Genomic DNA, 22,250 nt, shown 5'->3' with positions numbered 1-22,250 from the left:
AAAGTAATAATCAGGCCTATTAAGTGACAAAGGTTTACTCTGTAACAGCTGTGCTGGCGGGAGAGGAGAGCTTGTCTGACTAATGAATCATGAAACAATCAGGCAGTAGCCATTTGTGTTTAGATCTGTAAATATGGTGTGGTTCAAGTGCCAGACCATCTCCAGCACTCCAGCTGGGGGCACAGATGGTCCACATTCAGAACAGCACAAGTGTAAAGAAAAGCTTCCCCCCCTTCCCCCTCTCCTCCTCTGTCCCATGCTGCCCCTCTCAAAGGAACAGATAGCTAGCTTGAGGATAAACTCGTGTTGTGGGCAGGAGTCGTAACGTCGGCCTTTCAGACTGAGCAGCTCCCAGCAAAATGTGTGCTTCCTTGCTTGTCCAAGGGGGAAAAAAGCCAGGAAAACCCTCAAATTCTATATGCTGTCTAAGTCCAATGTTTTGGACTAAAAAATGGGGTTTGTTCCTTGTTTTCTGCTCCTTTGATTTCTTCATAGTGCTCTACTGACAGCTTTCCTTCTGAAAGGCACAATGATGTCAACTTGTTGGTTCCTGAAGGGCAAGCGAGTGGCACGTCCGGAAGTCAGAGCTGAAACGCAGGAGCACAGGCCCAGCGAGAGAGGGAGAGAAATAAAGTTGCCAGGGAGTTCAAGCTGTTCCCGCTCTCTTGACTTCAGCTGAAAGCGCTGCCTCCAGCACCGGTTGTCGATGCAGCTTTTCCCTTTGCCTCCTATGGGAGGCCGGGAATCCCAGCTCACGCTGAAGATGCTTCTGTTTTTTTGGCGGGGTTTTTCGTTTTGTTTTGGGTTTTTTTTCTCCCAAGAGTTGGTGCCATGATAATGAGTATGTGTCGAGTGCTTTCTCACCTACAAGGAAAACAGCAAATCAAGTAGCCGTGTTTATGCAAAGTATAAGAAGTTAAATTTTGACAAGTTTCACTGCTTTAAATATGGACTATAATACAGTGAATTAGAGACCTGCTTTTCTGCTGTCTTTTACACTGATGGAACTCCAGAGAATCCAAACAATGGGAGAAGGTATAATGCAGAAATAGTAACAATTTCAGGCCAGAAAGATCTCCCTTTAATCGGTGTGTGCCGTTGGGTGCTTAATTGCCCATTGCAAGTACGCTTTCTACTCTGGAACACTTTGTTTCTTTCACAGCATGTATACATTTCTGTATGTATGCGTGTGCGTTTATAAATATAAGCAGAAAGTTTGCTTTCTGTAAGCTCCTTAATCCAAACACTTTGGAGCCCTACCTCAGTTTGGCTTAGTGACAGAGGCTATTGCTGCAGCACGGCAGTTGCTGTTGCTATTGCAAATACGTATTCCTTGGACATGCTTCTGGTTTCTTTTGCTGCAAATGGGTAATTTAGCACCAGGTGAAACAAAGAAATAGCTTTGTGTATGGCACAGCAAAATTCACTCGCCGGCCGAAGCACGGAAGCGACAAAGGCAGAAACAGGCGAGCGTGCAGCTAACCGCTTGCCTGGGATTAGTGCTTTTTGGAGTAGCGACTGTATTGCTGAGACAATGTTTGGATAAATATTTGTCTGTGTCTACCCTGCTAGGATTATAGGGTGTACTTGAAAGCGTTTAAAAAATGTTTTTGTTGTCTTTTTGTTGTCTTCTGACAGGGAAGATGGTGGGATACCATTGTCCGGGTCGGTCGGTGGGAGGAAATGATGAATTGTTAGCACTGCAATCTGCTCTTCAAACCTCTCTGGAGAAGGCAGTACTGCAGATGTGAGGGTATGACTTACCATTCTTATTTCAGTGTTGATTTATCTTAGGAGCATCAAGTTAGCTAACATCTCTGCTCCTTGTTGTTGATTTCTTTCGCAGATTGCCACTCCCTCAGCAGCTCCCCGGCTGCTGCCGGGAACTGTTACCCTCCAGGAAAAGTCTTTCCAGCGGGTCTTGCCTGAGGCTGCAGCTCCGCCCAGGCAATCCTCTATGCTTTTGCTGTTGTTCTGTGCTGCATCTTGTGCGATTATTCCTGCTTGGACAGCGATGCGCTGCAAACGTGAGTCAGTGAAGGCATTTCACCTCTTGGTAATTTATGCTCGTTTCACTCTTGCTGTGTAAATAACTCTACGGGGCACGAGCCAGTGAAAAGACACTTCCCCACTTTTATGGGGAAACCAGGTAGGTTTCTGTGCCTGCATTCTGGCTGCTTCTGACTCTCTGGCAGCCTGCAATGGCCAGAAACATATAAAGCCATGTGGCTTCAGAAACCTCCCAGGTAAGTCACCCCATCAGCTGCTGGAAGGTGTGAAACACATGCAACGAATGGAGCAGACTGTGGGCACTTGTCCTCCGAAGTCTCCTTTCTGCTATGCAGCGGCAAGGAATGTCCTTCAGCTGCTATAGGTTGCTGGGTAGCCCTCCCGACATACAGGAAAGGTTTGGCTTCTCGTCCGACGAGGGCTCGGCCCACGATGTTTACCTTTGCGGGGCTTTTTGCGAGTGTTTAAAAGTCCCTTGGCCTTGATAACTCAGCATGACATAGTCTGAAATAGGGATAAAGGGTAAAAGGAAGGAGGGAGTGGACTTTTTCCTTTTTCCTTTCTTTTTTGAAGCCATTATTTTGTGCGGACAAAGGAGAGAGTTTGCCAAAACCCTAAGAAATACAAATTTTGTGGACTTCAACAATAGTACCATTCTTTCCAAAAATCACATTATGTCCCACCTCATTTGAGCTGTTGAATGGTGATGTCATGCAAAAAGGTGGATGAGAGAGAAAAGCACCCAAACTCTTTCAGCTAGATCAGTGCAATCAATAAAGCTCACAAAGGTAATTATTCTCTGATTTAAGACCTGCCCTTCTGTTTGCAGTATTATTTGCTTGCGCTGACCAAAATGCTTTTGGGAACAAAAAGAAGTTTAAACTCATGTTTAAAAAAAAAATTCTCCAGGAAGTGGATTTCATCCTTCTCTTGTCCAATAACCCTTATTTCCTTTCTTCTTATTCTTTTGGGAGGGTAAAAATTTCTTTTTTTCTCATGAGCAAGGCTTAATTTTGCTTTTTGAAGGCATCTTCTTAGAAAAAGCAACTGGGGCCATGCACAGCTGGCTTTTGAAAATTGAGTTTCTACTGAAACTTCCCTGCTATTATCTCGACAATCTTATTATTATCAAAGCATGCAAATATTAGGTATGACAATGAATGCTCACGGCGGGGAGGAACATATCTTGGCCGTCAGAGGAAGGGGGCCGCTAACAATTGTGCCCCCTGTTGCAAAAGCCATAATAATTTAATATTGTCATACTGGGAGTCTCCATTTGCTTTGGCCTGCATAGAGCCGCTGAGCGCGTTGTTTCCTTTTGGCCAAATCACAAGGGCCGTTCCTTGAACATTTTGCGAGACATCAAATAGAGGATCCTGCTGATAATGACTTCAGGGCAGGATTTTTTTTATTTTTTTTTTTTTTAGCCTAGGAATAAATGATTTAACTATTAAACTGAATCAGGCTTCTAGCTTTTGAATGTAACTTATTTCAAGGTTGTGTGAAACTTGCTAGCGCATCAACCGTTTTTTTTCTTTTGCCAACCTGCTTAGCAAAAAATAGACAAATCAGCTTTATGTCATTGACTCGCTATATTTGAAGTGTCACATATTGTAATCATTAACTACCAGCTGCATTATCTGGATATGGATTTTATTTTTTAGGACTCTGCTACTAAAATTCATCAGCACATAGCGGGACATCTTAAATGTCTCATGTTAAAGACAAAAAACTTGGCAAATTGGTCAATTAGGTGATTTTAATGGATGCTCTCGCTTCTTTGCACAAATCTGCTAGCTCATACGGAAGTCGGACATCAGGACTTCCGTCTTCCTGGAAGACCGGCCCTGCAAAACCCACTTGTTCCGTATCCTCTTTGAGCCCTGTTCTGATGCGTAGAGGAGGAACTGTCCCGAGAGTGAGCTAAGCCTGGCAGAGCTGGCTACTTAAGATGAATTCTCTGTAGCACCTGAATCAACAATTCAGTCGCTCCCAGCCATCAGAAACAGCTTATGCTGTTTTTTAGCGGAATACCTGGAAACAGAGCCCTGAGCCAAAACCGATGTCTTCAGTAGGACACAGATTTACCTGTTTATAGCACGAGAAGGCTCAGTGGCAAATTTTTATTTATCAACCAAACTAAAGGAGCAGGGGCGATATAGGTGAAAAATTGCCTGCAGTAGCTGCCGCTAACCAGTCATTTAAAAGCTGTTATGAGGAGTTATCTCTTTCTCGTCCTCAGCTTAGGCTTCTGCGTATGTCTGCGCGTATACGGAGTGCATAAAATTTTGCAAGTAGATACGCACCTGAAAAATGTTAAAGATAGCTTAGGCAAAGTTCACCAATAAATATAGTGTTACAGGTTTAAACACATGCTGGAGATTCCCATGACCACAGGGGTCCTGCCTCTTGTTTAACAGCCTGGTGGTCTGAAACATCAAGGTCAGAGTGCATCTATTGGTCTGCGTGTCTATTGTCTGCACTTCTAACTTAGGCTGGTGAAAAGGATAATCATGTCTGAGCCAACCTCCGCTTCCAAGCCTGCACCATTTAAAGCCTGTTCATGAATTATTACGGGGAGATAGTTATGCTGGGTGGCCACTCAGAGACAAGGAGGAGAGGCCTCTTTCTCCAAATGTGGGTACCGGGAGCGAGGTTTGGTTTAAGTTAGCTGGGGCATTGGGGTTAACACCCTTGATCTTCCTTTGTTGAAAGTTGTGGGATTTTTGGCACGCAGAAAGCCGGGGTAGGGAATTCCTGCGTTTCCCTGGGGTTTACCGGTGTCCCGGCAGCAGAGATGCAAGCCTCTGCGTGTACAAGGTTGCCGTTCATTTTTAGCGAGAAGGTAGGACCTCTTCTCCTGCTGCAGGCATATGTTACGCAGACCGTGGCGAGCACGGACTTGCAGGACAGGGGGAGACGAAGAGCGTATGTGGAAGCCCTCAGAGAGACTTGTTGTTGTGATATGCCTGTTGTTGTGGAGACTAGGAAAAGGTTTTGCTTGTTGTTCTTGTGAGTTGCCGCATTAGTCCATCCCTGTTTGCCTTTGGAAGTCAGTGAAGCCGCAGCTAGGTACAACCGGAGAAAAGAAGAGCATGGGTTGTTGCTGCCAGCTAAGGGGACGCTTGAGGAAATTGAAAAGCAGCATATTGCTTACGGGAAGAAATAATGTGCCCTTTTACAATGCTGACCTCAGGTCCCTTGTTACAATCCGTAACTGAAAACGGGGCTTCCGGCAGAAAGTAGATTTTTAGCTACGGCTGTTTAATGCAGCTGAAGGGAAGTCACTGTGACTGTCAGCAGTATCCCCATATCGGCCAGTTCTGCAGTCAGGAGAGTGTTGGTGGGGGTTTTTTTTGTTTGTTGGGAATTTTTTGGTTTCGTTTTGGGTTTTGTTTTTGTTTTTTTTTTTTTTTTTTACTGTGTGTAAGGTGTTCAGAAGTCAATGTGGATAAGGCAGGCGTTCCTTCTGGGAACAGGTATCCCTTGCAAGCCATCACAAGGGATACCTACCTGCACCTTCTGAACCTGTTGTTTCTGGCTACTGTGGTTGGCAGGACAGCAGCCCGAAAGGACCGCTGCTCGGCACCAGCTCGCCAATTCCCAAATCCTCGTAGTACGGAACAGCAGGTTAAACTTACATTAAACTTCCCACCGAGACTGCCAGAGTTGCATTGAAAATGAGACTTTCCCAGGTACATTGGAGGTTAGTGGCATTCCCATTACTGTCTTTGCAGATCCTAGTTCTGTGAGGGCTCAGCAGCTGTGAGCAAGGCATGCTCTTTGGTATTCCCTGTGGATTTACGCTTAGCGAGTGCTTTCACTGGGACGATGCTGGAAGTCACCCACGAGACCAGGAAGACGTCGCGTTTAGCGAATGCCTATTGTAAGAGACACCTAAATACCACTGGCAAAGTCTCTGTAAGATATCCTTATAGGATATCTTATTTGACTACTCACAGAGTTTCTCGTGCCTTTCTTCTCTTTAACATTAAGGATACAGGCATCTCCAAAAGCACCGGTATCCTGGGAAAACTTTAAGATGCCAACTTCTGCAAATGGCTGCTGCGATGTTTTAATTAAAAGTGACATCATACGTATGTTTCTCCAGTCCCAAGGGAGTTAGTTATACTGGCTCTGCACTCTGGCTTTGGCTCATTTTTGTAACTTGTCTGAGGATCCGTGGCCCAAGATCTGTGGATCGCTTGGAAGGATAATGCTGGGCCCCAGCGCTGTCTTTAAATCAGTGTGTGCTGGCACTGCCAGTAACAGAGCGGGCTAGAGAGAACCACAGAGCGCGGAAATACTACCTTTACCTTGAAAAGAGAAAGCATTAAATGACGGCTGCAGAGCTCCCGAGGAGCCCAGGGAATCAGCGGGAGGCATCGACAGAGCAGCCCATCCGCAGGGACATCAAAGCGTTTTGGCTCGTTTGTTGCAGAGATGTTATTTCCCAACTCGGAATCAGAGCAGTCTCAGCAGCGGGGACCGAGAGGGTCGCAGTCGCTCTCTCCCCCGACAGCAACATGCCACCAGCCTCCCCTCAGCCAAAGCAAGTGGTTTAATTACTTGTGCCGTAGCATGTCGGTCGGATCCACCGCGGGGAGCTGGTTTGCCGCTGAAGGGACCTGGTCTTTGCTCACGTCCTGGAGCTCACTGCGAACGGGCTGGGTAAAGCGCTCTTGCGTTTGCTGTGTGAGCGGCCTTCCCTGACTTCTGCCGGGAAGACTTGCCGGATGGGCAGAGGTTGGATTTGCCCCGTGGTTGGCCTGTGGGGTAACGGGCCTCTGGCTAAAGGCCCAGGTGGTACGTATGTATGGCTCCACGGGAAGGAAAGCATGGGTCTACTTCAGGGAAGCAGCACAGTGTCACGACATGACGGTACCTTACCGACTGGACCTCTGAGCTGCAACGACTGTGTGCTGACACCCGGCACGAGACCATGTTAAATCGGTACTTTGTACCGATCGCAGGATGCAAATCGGGGAACCATTTGGTCTGTCGGGCCAGGGGACCACCGGTTTGATCTCCCGTAGCAGCGAAAAATATGATGGTTGATCTCACTGCAGAGTAGCGGCCCTATGGTGCGTGGCGAGAGGAGCCCAAGAAGGCATACAAGGGGCTTTCTGTTTGATTTATCCCCCCTTCCCGCCCGCCCGTGCCACCCCCCCTAGTAATGCTGGACAACAGAAAATTTGAAAAATATTTCACGTACTCAGACAGTATAGCGATGACTGGTGTCAGCATCAGCGGAGAACAACGGGCAGACGATGAAGAAAGGCACCCTGGGCTTAGCTGCATCTGACTCACGTTAAGCTGAAAGGAAGTCTGTCCTGGTGGCTGAAACTCAGACCTGGGTGCAGGGAGATGGGAACTGCGACAAGTCTGACGTTGGCACCTAACTTTGTGAATACTTTCCAGTGCTTTGCTGAGTATTGCCGGGGTTTGGAATACGTGCCGCTCTGCCGCAAGCACGTGAGAGTGAATGAAAATGCTTTAAAGGCTTCTCCATCTGCAGATGGAGTGTGCTTCGTAAATCATGGGAATTGTTTAAAAATCCTGAGCAGATGCCTAACGTGCTCCTGGCATGGTAGGGGTTAACTGGGACATCGCCTCCTGGTCCCACTAATTGGGCTCATTTGCCATGGTGTGGCTCCCAACGCCATTTCAGAAACTCAAGGATGTGAAAAAGATGGAGCGAAACCAATGCAAAGTGGGCTTAAAGTGACTGCTCTACTAAATGTCAACTGTACAACTAAATATAACCCCGAAAGTAGAATTTATGCTTTGCACTCCTTCGCTTTTTTTATTGTGGTGAGAAAAAAGCCAGGAACTCAACGGGCTGTAACTTTAATAGGTCATTCCAGCCAGTGCTTACCTTTACAAAATCCTGATAATACCGAGAAGACAATACAGTGATCAAAAGCAGTGATGAGATTTTTTAGCAGCATTAACCGTCATGACCTAGCAAAATGAAAGAAAATGGTTTAACAGAACTGTCAGATCCAATATAGCTAATAAAGGCATGGATAAATGTTTATTACATACCGGAGACAGATCATTTCTGTACAGAAATTGAGGATGACCTTTACTGATAACTCTTATCTGCCTGATATCCTGAATAAGAAAAAGAGAGGGGGAGAGAGGGCTGCGCTATTGCTGATGTTTATGAAAGATGGAGAAAAATTACAATTTGCAGATGATTGTTTGTAGACAAGGGCTCTCAGGAGAATAATGATACGGAACTGTTCTTTCTGCGTGAGAGATTCCAGGCTCTGATTTTGCTGCATCAAACGTAATGAGTGTGTCCAACTGGGGGACTTTTTTGGAGGCTTGATTTTCATACTTTTTTATCTATATGCGTGTCTGCGTGTACCTGTGTTTGGGGGAGTAACGGTTGAATTCACACTCATTTTTCTCTCAGTTTAGGAAGTTCCAAAGCTACTGAGTAATGCTGCTGTGAGTCACCTTCCCGCCAGCCCGGTTTCTAAGCCGAGCACCCGTAGTTGAAGGCAGACCTGCGAGAGAAGCCGGCCCTCACAAGCTCCCATCGGGACTCAATGGTCAGACCTACGGAAGAAAATTGGAAATTCAAGCCATTTATTTTGGCCTGTAAACACGTTGTAAGGCAGCGCTGACCCTGTCCTATGACGCTGCCGTAGTCCCGCCCAGCCCCGAAATACGGGAGTCGAGAGACAGACAAGTCCCCAGGCTGCCCGAAGCACCACGGGCAGACAGCGACCCGGCCGGCGGGCAGTGGAGTTCTGCCGACAGGGAAATCAAAGAACACGCTGAACGCGGGCTTTGTTCCGCTCAGCCTAGAGTTCAAGCGCCGAAGACCTTACTTTCCTGATGGTCGCAGTGTGATCAGATCTTCGTATGCTGAAAACACAGCTGTAGCTGTGAGGGCTGGCCTCCTCCAGAAGCTGGCACACAGGGAACATCACCAGCTACCTGTCAAAAATCTGACTGGAATGAGATGTGAGTGAAATCAGAATCAGGCCTACTCCATGCTGTTAATCATAAATAATGCTGTCTCGGTAATGGTTGCAATTAGTTATGAACTTCAATCATTTCTAACGTTTCCATGTTGGCCAATTATGCTGCAGAAATTATCAAGTAACCTATAGCACATTAGCTTTCTGTAATGCCATTGTTTGGCCGTGCCCCGGTCACCAGATCCTCCCCGGATGAATTAGCATAGCTCTCCCAAGTACAATGGTGCTGTGCTGATTTACATCGCCTGAAAAGCTGTCCCTTTGTCTGCTGGAGTTGTAGCGGGAGCAAGTTTAAATCACAGGTTTGCGGTAGAGACTCTTATGACCCAGCCTTATAGAAACAATGGTACGTGTGGTTTCTCTCTGGGCTGTGCAGATGACTTACGAGGTGCCAGCAGTAACGCTTAGGTCTGGCGGTAGTTCAGCAATAAGCTGAAGTCGTACTTTAGTGGTGCAATTTGAAGCTGGGAAAGGGAACGCCTAATTAATGGGCTCATCTGACTTTATCAAAAGAGAAGCCTGTCGGATAAGGAAATTTCTTAAACTAGTGCTGATGAGCGGCTTAGAACTTCCTTATGCTCTTGCCCTACGGCTTATTAAAATGCCTTTTGTTTTAATTTTACAGGACCGCGGAGGTGCCTTAGGACCGCTGTTTTCTGACGGCAGGTATGCTTATTTTATTACGGAAGACTCTGTTGTAAGCCTCCGCAAAGCGAAGCGGTACAATTTGTTGCTGTTGTTACGGTCCCGCCCTTGAATGCTTCGTGTCTGTTGCTTGATTTCTTCAGAGAACAGCTGATTTTTCTGTTTATGTGAACTTTTGCTTGTCAAGTTACACGGGAAGTAATATCCTTGAATCACAGAAGGCATTTCCCTGTCGGTAACCTTAAAATCCACGGTAGCTCAAGTGCTTGACTGCTTTGAAGCTTCCAGACCAGGCCCACAGACACACCGCTTTATTTTGAGCGAGAACAGTGCTCTTAACACTCCTTTTGATGAGATCTCAAGCTCTGTAGTTGCTAATCATCGTAAGGCAGTCTGACTTTGTATTTCCCTGACGATAAAATGAGTTGGCAGTCTCAGTGCTTTTGCCTTGCGCGTGGATCCCGAGCCTGTAGTTTGAAGATCTCGTAGCTGGTTCTGGGCTGTGCGGTTTCAGAGAGAAGTCTTGTACAGCAAAAAATCTTGGGGAAATTAGTTGCAGTTTTAAAACGGAATATTTTGTCAAAATCAAATTTACTTCAATGAAGAACAATCACTCTAATGGCTGAGAAGAATGCAAAGATTAAATGAGGTATGAATAGATGTAAGATGGTACAATTACCACCTCAGAAACAATATATTTGTAAAGTTAATTCCTCTTGAACATGAACAATCTCCTTACACTTGACCCCTCTCTATTGCCTCTTCCATGCTTGAACTCTCCTTGAACTTTGAAGATCCATCTTGAGAGTATGATATGGCCATCTCTTTTGCATCTGGTTATTTTAGCTCCAATTTGCAGCCCTAAAATGGCAATTATGGTGATATATTGCTCAAGTCACCCGACATGGATTAGTATCGGGATCAGCGCGTTTATGCACAGGAGTAGTGAATGGAGACTACAGCTATGATTTTAAATGACTTGATTAATTCTGAAACAGCACTTCAGAGTCCATTACATCCAGCAGGTGTTGGGGTTCAGGCTGCACTTCCGTTGCATATTCAGGCTGCCTTCCCTTGAACGGCACAAGCATGTCATATTTATTGCTTTTTTTTTTTTTTTTTGGTGCGTGTGTCCAGCATTCCTTACCTCCCCCTCGTCCCTCCTTTCTGTAAAAGTTCAGCGGCCTCGAGGGCAACTTGGACAATACTCTTTTCATAAATCACACGGTGGGATTCAGATTGCCAAACTGTAATATGTTCCTTTATAAAAAAAGTCTCTGGGGGCACAGCCTGACCGGCATCGGACTTGTTGCACAGCAGGGCTATTTTTTGGCTCGGGGTCAGTTAAATAATGCCGAGCCTGCATAAAATATCTGACTGCGTTAATATAAATATCGCTGTCCTCTCAGAGATAACCTCGTCTGCTGGAGGTGGATTTCTCCTCTCTAACTTCAGGGCACAGATGCTGGAATCCCGCTCTCGCCTCTCCTCTCCCGGTTACCCGCCGCTGCTCCTTTGCGGGCAGCCCGACAGCTCTTAGGAAATTGGGAGCTTGCCTGGGATGTGGCTACGTGTGTCTGGGGGGGGGGCTCTCAGCTGCTGTGCAGTGCTGGGGTTCTCACCTAAGACTGGCGTTGTCCTTGAAAGAAAGAGGATGAAACGATTGGCCTAATCAAGGGGTTTAATGTGCTTTTGATCTTTGAGCTGTTACCACACTATTTGCTACTGCCAATGTCGGTGTCCGCCTGCGATCTTCCCTAACTTGAAAGCAGGATGAGGAGAGGCGGGTTTAGTACAGAAGTGTTCTTGCTGAGGCTGCTGGACGCCACGACTGGACTCTTGATCGGCCTGCTCCTTGTCCTGTGGTCGATACTGCAGAGAGAGAGAAAAAATGACTGGAAAGCACAGTAATCATCTGAACTTGAGGGATGACCGGATTTGGATGAAGCAGGCAGAACAGCGCTGAAAACTCTGCTATACATCACTCTGTAGGGACAGCCCTTTGTAATGACCAATTGTCATGTGGCTTTATTATGTGCTTGTTGCCTTTATGTAAGTCTTTGTGGCCTGATCCTGATGCTCCGTGTGTCTTGTTTCAGCCAGAATAATTCTCCAGTTTGCCGGAGTTCAGCCAAACAGAGCCGCGGGCCAGGCAGTCACCGCACGCAGAAAAAAGGCGCTATTCAGCGAGGCGCCGCTGAAACGACTGCTTGATGGCCAAGGTACTCCTTCCCATGAATAAGGGGACAAAAGTTTGGGGCTAATGAGCAGCACAGCATTTGAGTGTTTGTTTTAAAGACAGTGGCTCATTCTGCAGGCCGCGGTACGGAGGCAAGGGAAAGTCTGTCTGGGGTCAGGAGTCTCCCAAAGGAAGCAGCTTCTGTCTGCGCTGAAGACGTAACTCCTCCTAACCGACGTACACGAGCCTGCTCCGAAGTCCACTGAAGGCGGGGAGAGCCCGTCTGCGTACATGGAATATGCCTTAATGGGACAAGCACAACACTTGGCTGAAGTACACAGAAGGACCTACTCGGAGACATTTACAGGGGAGAAAAAGGATGCAGAACTTGTCCTAAGGCTCTGCATTAGGAAAGCATTGCCCAACTGTGACCCGCTGATTGAGCGGAGGGATGATTTGCACGGTGCTCTGTAGGAAATGTGCTTCCTGAGGATCAGATAAGAAGTAGTTGTATACAGTTACAAGGGTTCAAACCTCTGTGAACGAGTAATCGGGGAAATATCTGGCATGACTTGGAAATGCAAAGGATTGGTTGTGGGTTCGGGGTTTTGGGTTTCATTCCTATGGGAAAATATCTAGTGAAAGGCTTGTTTTTTCCCTTGACGCTTCATCAGACTTTTAGTTCATTTTTAGGGTAGGTGGGAAATAGCATAGGCCGTTCATCTGTGAAAAAGGGTGCATTGCCTATGGGAAGTTTAACCGCAACGAGAAAGAAAACAGCTTTTCAAAAATGTGACGCCCTAAATCTTTGCTAGCCTTTTTTTTTTTCCCTTTTTCAAGTAACGTTTTCCTCTGTGTGTGCGTGCACGAGCGTGTTTGTTTCCCCTCCTGCTTTAAAACACGCTGACTCAAACCCTCCAGCTGCTTCAGCATCTTTCTGATGCTCCTCAGAGCTCACGCTCATGTTTCCTGGTGACAAGGGGCCCAGAGCTGAATCCTGATGGAGAGGTTTTCCTGCAGGGGCCCTTGATAGCCCGCAGCAGAAGCTTGGCAAACCAGAGCCGTGGTGTTCCCTACCTGTGGCACCAGGGAGGCGGCTGAAGGGCTTGAAGAGATGTCAAGTGGGCGATAACGTGCAGATGGAGGGCAGGGAAGAGCCTGCAGGAAAAACGTTGACAGTCAGAGCAGCGTCCTGAACGCGTGGCTGCTCTCAGCAGTAGCCAGCTGGGTGCAGGGCTCGGTCTGCTCCTGTGCTTTCACCTCCCTGGGACTGCCCTGGGAGCTTCTGTTCAGCCACCGCCCGGATCGCCCGTTTTAGCAAGTAACAATTTCTGCCTGTGAAGCAGCAGATGAAGTCTCTCAGAAGACCCACGTCCTTCAGAGCAGGGATTTTTTCTGAGCAAAGACGACCGTGCCGTGTAACGTGTGGCATGGCTTGCAAGCAGACGCAATAACGTACGCAGAAAACAAACCTCTGGTGCAGCAGCGTGACGGCCAGCAGCAGAGGTGGTGATTGACAAGGGTCTCTGTCTAACGCCTGCTCCATTTGGGGGGAAGCGTTCCTTTTGAAGCTGTTCCTGACCTCAGGCATGTTTCTGTGCACGCTCCCTGTCAGGCGATGCTCGACGCTCGGCACAGCCTGCCTGCCTCTCCTCCCACCCTCGCCGAATGAGGAGACTTCTGCGCGCAGACCGACTGCAGGCATTCAGTGCAATACCCAAATCGGGATTTTATTTATATCCCAAATCCCATTTCTCAGCACTGTCAATTTTTTTCCCTTGCGGAGAAGCGAAAAGACAGTTAAAGGGACTTTCGGTGACATCCCCCCTGTTTAATGAAGCTTGGAGTTATGGGCAAGTGACTCGAACTGCCGTTATTATCTGCATGAGTGACTGAAGGCCGAGGGTCTAGCAGTGTGCAAAGAGCTCCACCGCAAATGTGCACATTGATCATTGCTAATCAGACCAACCAGGTCAGGGGTGCTGGGGAGATGGAGAGCTCTGAAAAAGCTGACAAATGAAGCAGCGGAGCTTGGGGGTTAATGTAATATTCAAACAGAATGAGATATTCATTTTCTTAACACGCTTGTCACTTTTCCCTTCCTCTGACATTTTGCCAGAGACTACAATGAAGAGACAGAGAGAGTGTGAGAGCGTGCGAGAGAGAAATGTCCTAACCGGGGCGGGGGGAGGAGAAAATCCTACAAGTGTATCTAAAGAGCCGGAGGGAAAAGGCGTGGGGAAGTGCCGTTCTTCTGCGCCCTTCTCATTTTTCCAGTGCTTTGCACTCTTCTGCGATAGAGCACTTTGTTTGGTTTTGTTTTTTTAAAAGGTGATTCTGCTTTGGGACCTTTTACATTTCTCCAGCCAACGCTGTTCCGTTACTCTGCAAAAAACCTGCGCAGGCTGGATTGTCCCTAGAATGGATAAGTTTGGGGTACTTCTCAGGCCAGAACTGTATTCCCCTGGAGGAAAATGGACTATGTTTAGCATTGTCAGGGGTGGGGAGCTGCGTGGTACGGTTGTTGGGTTTGGGTTTTTTTTCAGAACCACTGTACTGAAGGATGCGGGCAAAACATAGGCCACCTGTCAGAGGCATCATGATTGCCTTACTTGGGCTCCTTATGCCTGCCTGCCTGCCTGCCTTCTTAATAATAAATGTCTCACCTGAGGAATTTTAAGTAGGTGCTAAAAATTCACTGTACTTTGCGGTGCTTTGCGTGCTGGCAGCCAGGCCCGGTAACGGGCGACAATTGTAATTTAAGTGTCATAAATGGTATCTACCCAGCTCCTGTTGTGTAACTGGACATACCACAGCACGAAAGGTTTGGTGGTTCGTTCCAGTTGTCCCTGCAGCGCAGGAGAAGGACTTGAGAAGTCCCTGTGGTCAGTACTGGGCTCTAACCGGACGAGTGACCGGGTTATGGCAGAGTCGAGGCTTTTGTACTATCTGATCTGGGTAGGCACCTTATGCTTCAGGGAACTCTTAGCAAAAGGCTGCCTGGAATTAACGATTTGAGAGATTTATTTGGCACTCTATAGGTTAGAGGGACTTAATGCTCTAAGGAATGAGAGAGGCTCGAGAAACGAAGGGTCAGAGCTCCTGTTAGATCTTTGCCGATTGAATAATTATGCCGGCGTTGCAACGCGGCATGCAGTGCTGAGGTCAGCTGTTGCGCGAGGACGACTTCACGAGGAGACCCAGAACGCTCGAGAGCTGGAGATCTTGTGCGGTGCGGCAGAGCTCCAGGGCCTGAGATGTAGCAAAGACCGAGCCATTGCCCTCGATAAATCTGACCCTTCCTTCTCTATACAGCTGCTGATCAGGAAATCACTTTTGAAAAATCAATCCCATTTTCTTTTTTTTTCAGTGGAGTTTCCTGTCCAGCAGAAAACTTTGCGTTCTCACGTTTTATTTTATCTCTCCCCAATTACTTCCTAGGCATTTTCTTACTCTTGTAAAATCTGGAAGTTGTTTGTTTGTTTGTTTGTTTCCTTTGAACTAGCAAACTAGCAAACTTACTTCAGAGTTTACGAGGAGGCTGTGAATTGATTTTGGTTGTTTCATCGCAGATGCAACTAGCTCTCTGAATCTGCCTAGCAGGATGCTACAGGTCTTGACCGGGAGACTACATGGTGACGGCAGGAAGAAACCCACGTTACGCTGGCACTACAGCAAACGGGAACTTACTCCTTTCCAGGCTGCTCTCTTCAATAGTTTCACGGTGAAGTTGGAGGGAGAAGTGGAAAGTGAGAGGAGGAAAGGAAGCGTATTGCTGTTCATCTTGTTCCTCTGGAGTGCATTACAGCTCCAGTTCAACGGTAATGAAATCAGCCTATTTTAACTTCACCAGACTTTAGACTGCAGACTCCCTATAGTTTTGGAAAGCACAGCTCAAATCATCATATCAGAACCGACAGGAGCGTGTAATAGCAACAGGAACAACATATACCACAGCAAATCCCTCGATTTTCTTTCCATTTCCCCTACGTACGGCGAGAAGCACAAAAGACCGAAGGCAGGCCTTTGGGGGAACAGTGACCAGGCTGGGTCTCGGGAGATGTCTCTTCTTTCCCACCGGGGTGGTACAAGACCTGGGATAAGGAGCTGATTTTTTTTCCTTCTTCTTTGTTTTGCAGATCATTTCAAGATGTTCTTTTTTCTCCCATCTGTTTTGACTATCAGTTCTTCAGGGCTGGCGTGATCTCTTATTATGTTCCTTATACAGAGAGGCTTTCTTCCAGCATGAGCCTGTCTGTCCTGAAGTACAGAAGAATAATACCGAATATTTGTTAAAGCCGACAAGCAGAATTATTTAATCTTCCTGCTCCTTTAACCAGCACTGCAGTCTGCTGGCTGCCTGCGATATTAGGTACTTGGCAACATTTTTCTAAGACAAGCTCTCTCTCCTCATCAAGCTTCTGTCTCGGAGATTCATGTGAAGCATTTCAGTTTATTCAACCTTTAATCAGATGCCTGACCTCTTCTGAACAGTGCTCAGCTTATGACCTCTTCCCAATAAACAAGTTTTAAACAGGCTGCCACATCAGATTTTTTTGCAGAAAACGAACGTGAGACAGCAAGGGGAGCTAATCATGCCAAATATCGCTCTTTCTTGCCAGGCCGCTCTGTCTTCTTCCCTGCAAGAATCAATTTACATTTCTGGAAAAGCACGACCATCTCACTGAAAAGAAATGATACAATTTCTCTAGCGTCGAGAGATCTGCCGTTCTAAGGGGAATGAAGTGTATTTAATTAGGCAAAATGTCCTTAGTGAGTTGTCCTGAAATGAACGCTGTCCAGGGCACTGCCTTCTGCTAGAGTTACACCTGATTTAAAGGTGAAGGCCAACACCACAGCCATTGGGACCGCTGGTCCTTTGGACATGGAGTACTTAGGAACTCATCAGTTACCGTGAGAGACAAGGAGGGTGTTTAGAGAACCCCCAGACACACTGCTAGGGCGGTAGGCTCTGATTCTCAAAGTAACGTAGCGTGCGAGTCATGTTGGGGACCTCAGTAGCTTAGAGCTGGTTCTTGATGTTGAAATTATTTTGGTTTGGGGTTTTTTTCCCCTCCTCTTTGTTTCTTTGATCTTAATAAGAAGTGGAAAGTGAAGAAAATGGTGTTTTTTTCAGTGACTGCAGTCATCTTGGCCAAAAGCGCTACCATCTTTGGAACACTTACTGGCAGCTTCAACACCGGACGATGAAGCTCAGATGCGTAAATGACCGGATTGCACTCGTCGTGAGGGTGACTGCTGCAACGGCAGGTAGCGCAGTCAGGATGCTGTGCCTAACGTTCCCTTTTCAGGCTAGGGTCTCCGTTTCCCCATGGTAACTCCCTTTACTGCTACTAAATGCGCATTGTCTCCTTTTCCCTGTCAAACAGGGTGGAGAGCATCTGGAGGCTTTGCGGTGCCATTCTCTGCAAGCCGTGGCGTGCCAGAATAGCGCGCCTGGGTGCCAGCTTGGGGCAAAGTGTTATAAATATTGGCGATTAGGACACCAGTCCACAGGTGTTTGAACACGGGCACTTCCCTGGAATATTCTCTGCTCCCTCAGTTGGCCACCTACTTAGTACCTGCGTCGCCTCGGCCTGGTAAGAGCAGAAACGCTGGAAACAAACGGAGGTAAATATCGCAAATTCTGTTTCAGACGGTTGTTGGCATCACGATGCGGTTGAGCGCTGCGGTTACTGCAGGGGAAAGATAACAAATATCGACCAGACTTTGTGGCCGTCCTAAACAGTACGATCTCCAGGACACCGTTGTTTGCCGATAACGTCGATTTTTCAAACGTCGTTTCTTATCGCTCTGTTGCCTAATGTTTCTGCGAGAGGTGTTTAAATTCGCTTAGAGCAGAGGTGCCATCACAAATGTTGTCAAGCAAATAACGCAATTTTTCTCGTATAGCCACGGCCTCGACGACACATGGACCTTGTCCATCGGTGAGGCTCAGCGCCAGTAAACGTGACTGGCAGTAACGGTGACCGTTTGCTTTCCTTTCTAGTCCCCTTGGATTGTACAATGTTCCAAGATGATTTGGTAACAGCTGAACTTGGCCCTTTCCTCTGGCTTCCTCTGTGATGTTGAAGGAGTCGCAACAGCGGAAAATTGATTTTTCGGTCAGTACATTTGGTCCCATTTTGTAACATTTCGAGGAGGCTATCGAAGTTGGAGCGCATCCTCTAACTTGTGGTCAGTAGCTTGTAGGACAGGCTGAAGACATGCACAGGGAAGGTAGGAGTTGTGTAAAGGAAATCGGGGAGGGGACCTACCTTGGGGAAAATTACCCCTGCTCCAGCATTACTTGCCTTCTCTATTTTGATGATTTTCTGTGGAGGAAGGAGTCTACAGTGTTCCTGTAGCGCTCAGCACACTCGAGCCTCTTCAAACACTCCAGAATCACAATAAAATTGTAAACACAGCTGGATTTTTTTTTTTTTTAATGAATCATGATTGTTGTTTAGTTTCTGGTGTATCTTGAACAGCTTAGACTGTGTTTGGCTGTTAGTCAGATTAGAAAAGGATAAAAGATTTTTTTTTTCCCCCAGACTTCAGAGGGTTTAAGAAATTTTTGTTGGTGGTTTCCCTTAACTGGACTTTGGAGTTTAAAAGGGGGAAAATGCCTCAAACGCTCTAGTAGTTTTCCCTCTTTCCCACTAGATGGCCAGTTGCGTTAAGTCCAAGAACCATTTTCAGTCTTGCCATCCCAGAGGCCCTTGGTGAGACGCGTCTGTCTCTATCTGCCAAAGCCCAGACGCAAAAGCTAGACACAAAACGTGCTATTTAGGTGGGGCGCTTTGAGGCAATACCCTGCTGGGTCATAAATAATTTTTTCCATCACTTGAGCATCATAATCTCTCATTCCCAATAGAAATAATATTCGACAGTAAAAGCAAGGGACAACACATCTGTTAGGAGGTCAGGAACTATAATGAGCGCCATCCCCTGAAACGTTATTGGAGACAGGAGAGCGGTATATAGCAATGTTTTCTTCTTTGCCCAGTTTCCTTTTTTTTTTTCTTTTCCCCTTAAAATGGCTTGGCACTGGTTTATGGCTTCATATGAAATATTTATTATTGTCTTATTTACATTAATGTTGAATGCTTGATCAGAAATCTGATCTCTCTCTAGTTTATATGCTCTCTTCCCAGTAAACCCATTAAAACCCAGCTGCTGCGCAGGAGAGAGTGAGTACGAGTCTGTTCCTGTTTCCGGGGATTGTTCTTTTATAGATTGCTGTTGTGTCCTATTTGCCTCACCCTTTTTCATTACACTGAAGAAAAAGACAAACATCTAATATTTCACCTGGGGATGGAAAAATCTAAGAATCCTTACGGTTTCTCAGAAATGGTTCTGGGAAATGCTTTCAGGGACAACAATAGCTGCGTTTGTTATCCACCTGCTATTCTTTAGTACGTACAGAACCCGACAGCGGGTAGCCTGGTATTATCTGATCCCTCTGACGGATTTGCCTTCGCAGCAGGTGCCGTTGGCGCTTTCGCAGAGGTTCAGTTGAGCGGTCTGGCCGGGCTCATCCTGGAGGCCTGTGTTTGTGCACAGAGATTAGCTTTGAGCTGGGGAGTCCCCTTCTGTTTGTGGCTGGACGGTAACAAATTTCAGTGCCTCAAGACGCATCTCGGACACTCGTGGGACTGCCAGAAGTAACGAGGGTATGGATTCCCACAACTTAGGCTTTTTGCTCTAGAACCGCATTTTCGTAGTTTTTAGTCCAGGAAGATTGCGGTTTAGGCAAAAGCAATGATTTCTGTCATCCTTCTCGGCACCTTTGCAGTCTTTCGTACCCCCTTGCGGTCGGGTCGCCTTCCTTTCCGTGGACCGTCTTCTCCACAAACTCCAGCCAGCCTTGGTTGTCTCAGGGGACATATTTTGTCTACGTTTGCTCTTACTTGCCCTTACCCTTGACAGCAAAGCACAAACACAGTTTCCACAGGAGAGGTGCTGAAACGAGAGTTCCCTGTACGGTGCAAGCTGAAGAGAAAACGGGCTTACAGCTGGGAACAGTCCGTGAGAACGGGCCGCTCGCTTAAAGACTGAGCTTTTCTGACGGTGCCCGAGCCAAGCGAGGGAGAAACCGGTGTGAGCAAGCAAGGGGCTAGAACTGCCGAATGGGGCGTTTATGACAAAATGGTACCGAGGAGCCAGCTTGCTGCTCCTTACAGAGTGCTGCAGAATGTAATCTGGGCTTGGTAATCAGACAGAGAACAGGACCGGGGCTCAGGGTAAATGCACTTGTAAATAAATACAGAAATTCAGTCTGAATGGAAAGAAAAAGTTGTAATTTTCCATAGTAGAAGACTCCCCCAAAAGCCAGTACTTAATCACTATTTTTTCCCCAAGCTACCCTCTTCCTGCCCCACCGGACACGTAGGAACTGCTGCTTCGCAGTCTCGATCACCTGTGTGTGACCCGCTGCCAACCCCGAGGACTCGGCGATCCAAATGTCCCCTGAGGCTGGCATATTTTTCTTACGTCTCTGACTTGGAGCTGAATGTAGTTTTGCTGATTCGGGCTTTCTTGGGTGTCTTTCCAGCTGTTGTACTGATGATCAAGAGCAGTCTCTCTTCTAGCAGATGTAACTGTAAACGCCACCAGGAAAACAGGCTCCTGAACGTGGTGATGTCTATTGTGGAGTAGCACACGGCGAGTGCGGGTGCCTTGCTAACAGCCTTGTGTTTCTGCTTCAGGCTCTGTTCACGGCACAGATACTTCTGTGGGAAGTCCCGTGGGGTGAACCTGTTTGGTCCCATCCCGATCGCGTTCTCCTTTTTCAGCTTTTTGTCTTCTGAGGACACGTGCTGTCGGAGACGCCGTAAAGCAACCGCGTGAGTTCAGCGTGGAAGACGTCCCTTGTTCTAGCTGTGTGTGAACGCGCAAGCTGCAAAGCATGCCTCCGTCCCAGGTCTCTGATGACCACAGGGGAGCTGGTGCTGAGGATTTTAAAAGCTCAGCGAAGAATCCTCTCAGTCGGGGCAGATGCAATTACCATCCTGCCAATGAAAACAGATTTTGGGTATGTTTAGGGCCAAATACTGGTCTCGGCAAAGTCAACAGCAGCTTTGACTGCTGTCTGAGAGCAGTGGGACTCTAGGCTTTTCTCATCTCTCTCTCCTCTTTACTTCAGTAAAAATCAAAGTCTAGCTGGAAGCGTTATTATCAGCTAGCAAAGAGGAAGTGAACTGAGCGGTGTCCTCCACGCCTTTCCATGTTAATACTGTCGCATATCCTGTGACTATTGAGACATAGCCCTGGATTAATGGGGGGTCACAAACTGACCTAGGGTAGCGCTTTTCAAACTGGGATCCCAGAGTGCTGTCTGCTCCGTACACCCCAAACCTCTTCCTTTACAAAATACTGCAACGAAGGAGGAGCATACGGGAATTAAACCACAACAAAAGAAAAGTCAAAAACCGACCGCAGTTGTTTAGAGTTAAAAAGTTTGGCTTATTTTTAAAGGGTACCGTTAAGCGTTTTGAATGACATTTCCTACGATCTGTTAAACTTTGAGCGGTATTTCCGCAAGTTATCACCACGTACTTGACCAGGCCGGACTATTATAATTCAGATACAAATGGTGCGTTCCCACATACAGCGTACCAGTGCAGTTGCAGCGGTGTCACGGCTGTGGCAGCATAATTACTCATGTGTAAAAGCAATTGAAAGGACTCACAACCAGGAGAAAAAAAACCCCACCACATATATTTGAGCATCTTTTTATTTTAGGTGTCTTTATTGCATTTCCCACTGGACCCGAAGCAAACTTCATCTGCATTTTCTGTGATTAAAATATGATGCAAGCGATGGAACTTCAACCTTTCCTGTCAGCCTGCAACACAGGGATAAGTCAAAGGAAAACCACCTTGGCTGTGGCTGTTACCGTGCTTTTATCCTTTACACAATACTTTGCGCTTCTTGTTTCAGAGAAAAGAGAAAGATCTTTTCCCAGCACTTCTAAGCCTAAAAAGCCACCTTCATTAAGGTCTTGTCTCTGCTTAGCGCCCTGGGTGGGAAGAGCATCTCCGGCCTGAGCAGACTGCAGGAACGCGCGGGGGTGCTCAGACTTGCTCCCGCGTGGAGCTGACGCTCACCGCGCTGCTCTTTCCCCCGGCTGCTCTGCATTTACGCAGCTAGTCTCTGCAGAGAGCAAGCAGTGCAAGGCACCGAACAGCTGAGATGCTCTGACAGACACGGCGAACTTCAGGGAACCGGCGCTAAATTAGCAGAAAGCTGAAAAACAGAACCGAATACCCCGGTCGTCCATTTCAGAATAGGGGGGCAGAGCTCGAACTAGCTGCTGGAGCTGATACCGTTCCTCAAACCAGCCTCCTGCTCAACACCCGGTGTTCCCTCACCCAGGCCTTCCCCTTGCCTCTCTCTCAGTCCTCCGCCACCCC

General features: G+C 47.1%; 1 long non-coding RNA gene across 4 annotated transcripts in view; it reads left to right on the top strand.

Annotated features, from left to right (window-relative positions):
- Positions 1 to 1,639: 1,639 nt before the first annotated feature.
- LOC142601598 (uncharacterized) overlaps positions 1,640 to 22,250 on the top strand; it is a 306,344-nt gene continuing 285,733 nt past the window's right edge. The window contains exons 1-6 of one of the 4 annotated variants that reach the window (XR_012835098.1): positions 1,640 to 1,753; positions 1,847 to 2,027; positions 8,435 to 8,991; positions 9,634 to 9,674; positions 11,753 to 11,875; positions 11,971 to 12,623. This is a non-coding gene — a long non-coding RNA (uncharacterized LOC142601598). Of the gene's footprint in view, positions 1,754 to 1,846; positions 2,057 to 8,434; positions 8,992 to 9,633; positions 9,675 to 11,752; positions 11,876 to 11,951; positions 12,624 to 22,250 lie in introns of those variants that run through there. The other 3 variants (XR_012835101.1, XR_012835099.1, XR_012835100.1) reach the window with 3 other exon arrangements.

This window comes from Balearica regulorum, chromosome 4 (assembly GCF_011004875.1).
Source record: "Balearica regulorum gibbericeps isolate bBalReg1 chromosome 4, bBalReg1.pri, whole genome shotgun sequence".
NCBI lineage: Eukaryota > Metazoa > Chordata > Aves > Gruiformes > Gruidae > Balearica > Balearica regulorum.
This window is presented reverse-complemented; position numbering and strand designations above follow the sequence as displayed.